This window comes from Mycetomoellerius zeteki, unplaced genomic scaffold, assembly GCF_001594055.1.
Source record: "Mycetomoellerius zeteki isolate Tzet28-1 unplaced genomic scaffold, Tzet1.0 scaffold223, whole genome shotgun sequence".
Taxonomy (NCBI): Eukaryota; Metazoa; Arthropoda; class Insecta; order Hymenoptera; family Formicidae; genus Mycetomoellerius; species Mycetomoellerius zeteki.
This window is the reverse complement of record NW_017257198.1, coordinates 1,226,731-1,236,142: the sequence shown is the minus strand read 5'-3', so window position 1 is coordinate 1,236,142 and position 9,412 is coordinate 1,226,731.

The following is a 9,412-nucleotide window of genomic DNA, read 5'->3' as shown; positions in this document are numbered from 1 at the left end:
ATTACATGGAAAGAGAGACATGGACGGACTCGAGTCACGTAGGGTTGTCTGGAAGCGACGACGAGTGGTGGTGGCGGTGGCGGTGGCGGGCGGGGTCCGTCCTTTCCTTACTGCGCACTTTCTTACCCCTCCGCATTCGACCCCCGATGACGCCGCGGCGCGGCGGTAGTTAGTTCGCTTCGCGAAAAAGGCGGCGGCGCATGCTGTCCCTGTTATCGTACGCGACTACCTCGCGCTCGCTCGATTAAACGCCTATTAACGGCAACGTATCTGCATATGTGTGCGCGCGTGTACGTGCACGAGGTACGACGTGCGTGGACGACGACGTGCTACGCACCGCGGGCGTGCATAATGTACCACGCGTCGCATCGACGCACGGTTAACGTCCAGCCGACACGAGGCTGCCGTGCTCGCGGCCACTTAGACAGCGACGACGGGGACAGCGACCCTTCGCTGCGTACCTCGAGCGCGACATCCGATATCTCGTCACTCGATGTAGGTATTAGATAAGATGACGACTCGCGAACGCGCGCTTTTTTTCCTCCCCTCGCCACGGCTTACACGGCCGCTCGATACGTAATGAATCCTGCGACGACCAACGTTTTATATCGTCGCGTTGCGATAACGCAGCCGAGCGATGATGGAATTCGCACTTTGCAGAGGAGGGAAGTCTCTTATTCACGCAGCTGGACATTGACTTCCACGAGATTTCATCTGAAATGGAGCGTATCGAACAAACGGACGAACGATCGTATCTTCGATATCGAATTGGCAATAATTAAAACGGCTACATGTTGACGTCAATAATGACATCGAACTCGTCGGTGCGTGACGCGAAGTTATCGAATCGCAGAGTTCGCGATTTTAGTTATCTCTCAAAAAATATTGTTTCCACTGATACACGAGAGACTGTGTCGAGTGTATCGCGGCTGCGCGTTAGAATTGGTCATTGTAACTCGACGCATTCTCGAGTAACGAAAACCGTCTTCATCGAGCGGAGGTTCCAGTTATCATAGCACAGTCGTCCCACACGTTTATTTCGCGCACGTGCATCGTCGCCTACGATAGGTTTCCTTAGAACTCTCTGTGCGTCGGAGCAGATGATCGGAACCTTGAGTGGCTGCGGTTTGAATAGATGCGCGTATTGTGACGGAAACTCGGAAATCCATTGCATTGTCCGAGTTTCCCGGAGAGATAAACTTTAACAAGGATGTAGATAGGAGCCTGTCGATACCGCGGGGAGAAATACTGATTCTTTTCCTCGTCTCGAGCGTATTTTCCATGTTGAAATTCGCTCGGTCCTGACGCGACCGTTAAATACCTCTCGCTTATCTCAATTTTTAATTTTACTTCACGATACTTATCAAGCATCGAGTCAAGCGTTCCACGCTGAGAAAAAATATCTGGTTGAAAATAGACTAGAAAATTCTAATTATATCAGTCAGAATTCCAATTACTCATCTAGAATTTCAGTAGATTCAACCAGAAGTTCTGATTTGTAACAAGAATTCCAATTAATTCAATCGGATATTTTTCTCAGTACAATAGTCGCGATTTGTCGAAGAGAATAACTTCTCGTTCTGACACGAGCACGCGGCACGACCAGTAGTAATCTTAACTAGTAGTCATCGGACGGTTCAGCTCGTTATTAAGCATTACCTCGCGCATTCCAATGCATATTATATCCGCTTTCTAACGGCTTTCCACGAGTCTGCGAATCAATTTCGCGACGCAATATCACGGACGTTATGTGGTATATTATGCGAGTGTTCATCCATTACTTTGCCGAGTTATATCTCGGATACGAAATTTCAATTCGTTTCGTATTTTTTTAAGAACAGCTTAATTTATCAACAGCGTATATCACTTTGCTGAATCAACACCGTGAGAAGAATATTCAAAGAAGAATTCAATAACTTTTTTTATTCTCTAATTTTTTTATTATTGTATAATAATTCTAAATTATTAATGTAATATTTACAAAAATTGGGTGATGCGATCCGGCAGCCAAAAAGTTAGCTGACCTAACATAAAATGACTCGACACGCCCACGTTAACGTCGTAATAACGTAATGTGATTCTGAAGCGCCTAAGTCTCGAACTCGTGAGAATTTTGGCATTGTTTCACTGTTTATTCCCTGTTTTATATGCGTCACACACACGGCACGTCACCGCCGTACTCGAAGGCCGATAACATATAAGGCGATATGTAAAGCCCGAACGATGGGAGATCGATCAATCGCATTTCTAACGAACGTAGACGTTCTCGTCGTCTGTTGTGACTTTATCGTGAGATATATGCGAAATCGTATTATTACGCCACACAGCGGAGGAATTTTATACAGCGAATTTCGTACGGTTAGGCATGTGGCAATGTTTTGGCTCGCATCGATCGTCCACCCCTTATACTGCGGCGTAGTATCGCTTCCTTGCCTTCCCGCTACTTTCTTCCTCGCCAATCCACCTACGCCCTGATTCAGTCAATTACCCTCGGACAGCAACGATTCTCAATTATCAGGTGCGAATTCATTCGAGTTCTACTAACAACGTCGGTTCTTATCGCGTAGACATCTCCCCGATACTCGATGCGACTGACGTAATTGCGTCGATTTTACTTCGTAATCGTGTCGCCGTTACAAGATGGGAAGTCAAAATTAGCCGCTGACGTTGTATCGTTCTGGCGCGCTCTGGAACGCATTATTTTCATTTGGAACTGTTGGAGGTATAACGTTTGAAATGTATTATGCACAGCTTGTTTTACGCTATTTATATAAATAACAAACAAATGTACAAAATTTAATTGCGATAATACGAAGAGAATTCCGATAATTTGTTATGTCGTAATATTTTTGCGAGCACGTAATTTTGTTGAAAATTGCGAGGAAATTACTCGTAAAATTCATGAATGCTATAATTATAACTGAATCAATTGTCGATTCTAAAAGGCAGAAAAAAATGTATATTACGTTATTACGCTAATCATCGCATTTAAATTTAATTATAGTACTGCGGATACACTAAAAAAGTGGATGCCATGTCGATTGCGTGTAATATTTATCATATCGTAATCTAATAATTATATATTCTGGTTTTATATAATTCTCATTATGAATGAATCGATGCTAACGATCTCTCGGAAATAAATTGTGTACTTAATGAACGATTTGATAGTCGTTAGATTAGAATCGTGAGAAATATTTTCAGTAGGATTAATCGCCTTGGCTCGTTGCCCTTCTTTTATTTATTGATTTATTCTAATTGAGCCATATTAACAATTATTCAGTAGGATTATTCGAAAATACGAAAATCATTGACAATTGAATAGAAAATCGTCACGCTCTCTTTTGGCACATACGTGAAATGCGTAATTTTGTTTGTGTGATAAAGCGATAGTCGTATTTGTCGCTTTTTGAAAATGAGAACGTTCTATCTCATTGCGCCGGTTTTATCGACCGCGATACTATAAATTAGGATTCGTTACTGCCTCCGATGTTTGCCAAAACGTGTTTTTATTTTAGAAGTGTTTTATTAAACATTACGACGCGTAAGTATAATCATAATTAGTCTTAAGAAAAATATTTCTGACGCACACGCACACATACACGATGACAGCAATAGCGTCACGACCTTCGGACTGCAAAGGAAGCGTCATGTTTCAAACATCGTGCGATAACGTTTGGTATACGAAGATATTCTGCATAGTTATTCTGCTTGTTGGTAATCTTTCTTAGAAACAGAAAGATTAATTTCTATTTCATTAACTTATCGTTTCCTACAATTATGCAACTGAAAAAAAAAAATCGATTCGCTTGGGTATAATTTGTCAAAGCTAATTGATATTGATAAAACCGTCTATTTTATTATTTTTAGAAATTGCTGAGTTTGAATAAGGAAAATAATCGCAACATGGTATGAAAATAAGTGATTACGATAATATTAATTTCGTATCTCGAGGCATTTGATTCACCGTATAGAAAGCTACGCTGATCGTCATACCGTTTAATGACACAGCGTCGTGACATGACAAGCAGCAGAGATATATTCCTCGATGATATTAGATGACGATATCTCCCTCCGTAATAAATAAGAACGAGAGTGTGTGCGATAAAAGAGTCAGCTGGAAAGAAGTTGAAACGAAAAAATAGCAAGTGTGATGATCTCTTTATTGGCGAGTTTAAATCAGCGGAGACATCACGTGTGTCTAAATGATTTAATATTAGTAGGATCGGAGAAAGGAAAATAGAGAAGTTATTATTAGTTGCATCGATGTATGTGGAACATAACGATTTTAGGGATAATAATGACGGTGAATTGGCAATGGCGACATCAGGCCGGGATCAGACTACGCATTGAAGATTGAGGTTGAAGATTGAAGATTGAAATTTGACCAATAAGAACAAAGAAATTTTAGCTTCTTTCATTTCGATTGGTCAAATTTGAATTTTTCAATCTTCAATCTCAATCTTCAATGCATAGTCTGATTCCGGCCTCAAACAAAAATGTGCAAATAAACAGTAAGAATGAAACCGCAAATTCGAGCATTGCGGTCGTACTACAACGTAAGTTCGAGCGAGCGTATGCCGTTCTCGTCTTCGGATTGGTCGAAGATAGCACGACGAACGCGTAGAAGTCTGCGAACCGTGTCGTGCAGCGGGGAACGGTGGTCGATCGACCATCTCCTTCCATTCAGTTTGTCCTCGTGGAAGGGACCGACAGGCCGATGAAGAGACAAAAATATCAGCGCGACGTTCGGTGGAGGATGATGAGAACGAAAGCACCGCTTAACGAGGAAGAAAGATAAGCGACTTGGCGCGTTATGAAACGTACTTTTAAAAGAGCACAAGGAGAAACGTGCTATCACTCACCGCCCTTGACAGTGTAGTCTTTGTTGTCTTATTAGTTCGCGGAAAGAAAACATTTAATTCAATTTCTCGATAGAATATCGTTTAGATAGGATATCATTTATCGTATCGTTCTTTAAATCGATCACCGTCCTGTGTAGTTTTGGTCCTCTTATTAATTCGCGACGATATTTAACTTTATTACAGCAGATTATGATCTATTCAAATTTACTATACGATCATATATCGTTTGGGTTAATACGATTGAAAGCTCTAAAAAATAAAAAAATTCACAAAAAAAAAAAACATTAATAGACATCAAATATCAAAGAAAAGATTTTAAATAAAATATTTGTAAGGGAATTAATTACATTTTAGATCAAAGGCTCAAATAGACAGAAGTTAATTTAATTTCTCGGTAGAATATCGTTTAGATAGGATATCATTTATCGTATCAGTGTTCTTTTAAATCATTCACCGTCCTTGACTGTGTAGTTTTTGTCTCCTTATATTAGTTCGCGACAAGGTTTAATTCAATTTCTCGATAGAATATCATTTAGATAGGATATCATTTATCGTATCTGCGTTCTTTAAATGGTATCTACGTCCGCATCGCATATCTACTGCAAACCCGCAACGTACTTGATTATAACTGCATCCAATTAACTGCATACATTTTTCCTCGGTACATCGATCGATCGTGCCGCTATCGTTGCGCCAGTATTGCATCAAGTTACAACATAACAAAAAAATCTACATACAAGCTCTTACGCGTTCTAAAACGCTTCGAGTGGTGTTACGTAATAGCAAAAATAGCAAACAACCTGCGAAAGCGAAAAACCGCGAAGATCGTGACAATTAGAGGTAGACTAATTCGCGATTGGTATGAGCGCAACGAGCGTGTTGCCGTCCTTTCCTCGGTTACACCTCATTCAATTGACAACTAAACGGATTACGGTGCGACGCTTGGCAAAGAACGGACTCTAGCGGTCGATGGATCGGTGGGTGGGTGTCGGCGAACCTGTAAATGCGACAGCACAAATACCTCGTAGTAGAACGCGGGACGGCGACTCGGACCGGCGGCGTGGCGAGTGGCGGCGGTGAATGAAACTCGCTTCCTCTCCCTCGCCCTCATCTTCGACGGTGCCCCTCTTCGAGTTTCACGTCGCCCCCGGTGTTCCCCACTACATCGTTCTCCCGATGCATCCTTGTTCCTCCCGCTCGAGCCGGTTCGCTGCGTTTACACGCATTACGCACGCGATATATACTCGCGTGCCGCCGACGCCGGCAATGCGTGGTGTATATACATACGAGATGCACGTACAGTTGTAGACGAGCAACGCCCCGTGTTTTGATGCGATAGTCGATCACCGTGCAAAAAGGATTTTGCGCTGTCCGGAACTCGATTATTTTAAACCTCCATCAGCTTCCGACCGGATTATCTTGCTTATCGTTTCACGATTTAGCTAGCTATTTCTCGGCAAAAGCGATTCTCGATTTGATATTGATTTGTCATACGAATAGACGAATAATGAAAAACCAATTACAATTTGCAGGTTCGCATTATTACATATAGCCAGATTATCTTTGTCAATATTTATACATATCGTTGATATCTCAAGAAAGAGATGTTTCAAAGATCAGGAGACACGGTAGTATTGGAAGATAGTGCGTTTGGAGATCATAAATAATTATACAGCTCGTCCGTGTACGCTTCTTTCGCTAATTTAAAAATAAAGTCTTTGGTATTTAAAATTATACTAGACATTTTTTTAAGCATATGTATGCGTGAAATTAGTGGTGGCTCGTCACGATAACAAACGTGTCGTTCCATAACGCATTTTCGAGTCGTGTTTGTCTTCGCTTACTACAAATAAAACTAAGAATAAGACGGCGTAGGTGGTGGACCTACGCACATTGCGTGAGTATTTTCTACACGACTACACCTACACGAAATGTGTTGTATTTTGTTACATCAGCAAAATCTTGCATTGTAATATGATATTTTTTAAATGTTTGCATATTGCTGCAATCTTAGAATTCGTTCCAATTCTATAAGAACCAATTCTATAAAGTGACGGTCCCAATTATGGGCTATTTAAGGTTAGAGTGATTTTTACAAAAATTTATTATCTATAATATTATAAATGTGTATTCACACATCCGTTGACGAAAATCGTAGATAATACATATTTATGTAATAATTAATTTTATCAACTAATTTGTAGATATATATTTATATATTGCAAAAGGCTTGTACAAGCAATAATGAGAAATGACTCGTAATTGAGAGCGTTACTTTATCCCTATAATTTTGCTATAATATTGTACCCGAAATTGACGAGATTACAACGTTGCGGCAATCTTACTGAAAGATTGTACGAGATAATATCTACTGAATCGTTCGCTAAATGATTATACACAGATGATTACAATTCTCGGAAATGAAAGACCCGTTAGCCTATATGAAGTTGATTATTAGCAAAAATAGAAGTGATTTGTTTGTGTTTAACTAGTGAGATCGAATTTACATAGGATATAAATATTCCCGTGCGTCTGTAACTTTTCCGTGCTGTAGAAAATATAAATGCAAATCTGCACAGATGCAAATGCTAATTTCTTCTCGCGTAGTAAGCGCAAAATGCGTGTGAAGCAATGTTATATAGAAAACGATTGGATCGAAAACAAATTCAATGAATCGTAAATCGAAAATGTTTGCGAGTAGTCATTTGCAGCAGGTCGCGATCGTAGAGGTACAATCGAATCTCTCGATCCCGCGTGCCATAGCGTACACATCTCGTTACGGGTGACAGCGTGAGTGACCCTCTTTATATACGCAATAAATCAATTACCGTTTGTTATTAAGAGAAATCTACGTTTAATCAAATTATGTTACTTAACCCGAGAGTCACGGCAAGCAAGACAATGTTCATGCGATCAGACGCTCCAAATTTTTTGTTTTGCAGCCACTTAACCGTCCGTGGGATCGCGCGGCTAGTCTCACTCCCGTCGACACGGCGAATTACGATTCCCTACAGTGTATTTCTAATATTACGTTTCTTCGGACTGAAAAATCCATTATTTACCTACGCGATTATGATTTCGGGATATTATAATTAACCACAATATCAGATATGTAAAACGGTTATAGAACAGATAAATTACAAATGATTAATTTTAATTCAAAGAAGTTACTGCGACGGGAACGAAATATTTTAAATTTATCTTGTTTCACACATCTTTTATATAATGCATTAAAAAAATTGTAGTGATATTTAATTATAATAATTTTTTAAAAAGTAGCGTCATTATCCAACAGAATAGTACGTATATTTCTGCTTTCTCTCTTTTACTTTGTTAGTATACCTTCTTATAACTATATGTACAGCTTCCTGCATAATGAAAAGCAGCGTTATTTGACATATTGGTTGTCGGCATCGTAAACAACGCGAATATTGCATCTAGGCACCACAATTGTGGTTGGTCGTGCGGTTCTTAGAGCTTAGGGTTTACTTTTCTGTGAAGAGTTTAGTAACGGGGATCATGCTGTTTTCTCGTCGAGACAAGGCAAAGTATATGAGGCAAGGTCTCGACATTTGCTGAGTCTACTTTGTGCCCGACAGTTTTATACGTCGACGATACGGGTGTTGCTATGGCGAGCGCGGTTGCATCGTCGATTCGAGCACCCCAGCTTATTCGATAATTTGTAAATCACACAGACATTATCGCACACGCTACACCACCGCGTCGCTATAAATATGTTGTGAAGATATTGTCACGAAGTGTCATGACCCCGCTACACGGGATAAGAATTATAAAAATGTATAGAGTGTTGCGGTTCATAAAAATGCGCATAAAACTGAGTGCATGTGATACTCGCGACAGTCATCCGAAATTAGCATACATAAACTATTTATGCACAATTGATGTTCCAACGGTATATAAATAATCTATTGTGTGCAATTTATCGTCAAAAATTGTAGCAAAACATAGCAAGAGAATATTCATAGCAACTTTGAATAAACAGGCTTGATTTAATTTCGCGAAACCCTCGGGCTAAATGTTCGTTATTCAACAAGCGCTTTTCTCGCGAAATATCGAAGAAAAATCCGTCGATTGAAAATACGCACAATTTATCGAACGTATTTATTCAGTCGTCAGCTAAATTCAATTTTTGTTGGAGATACCATCTGGTCGTTTTTCTTCGCGTATCGTTACCACAATCTTGCACAAAGAAACGGAGTAATTTAAAATGAGCTCTTCTACCGAGTTCTTGTTTAAATTTCGAAACAGGCACTAAATTCATTCACTAAATTCAATGCAGTTTTATAATTTATAATAAATAATTGCACAGGAAAAACGAATATTTTCTTGCTTGACTATTTGTGAGTTAAGGTGTTATCATGCAAAAATATTATTGTGTAAGAACGTCGTGCGTATTCGTATGAATTAATAAATAAATTTCAAGTCGATAAGACGGAGCTATGTCGAATATCCTCAAAGTAGCAACGCGCAACAACGTTATTTTTCAGATACGTTTGAAACTTACGTCGTCATCCAGTCATATAATT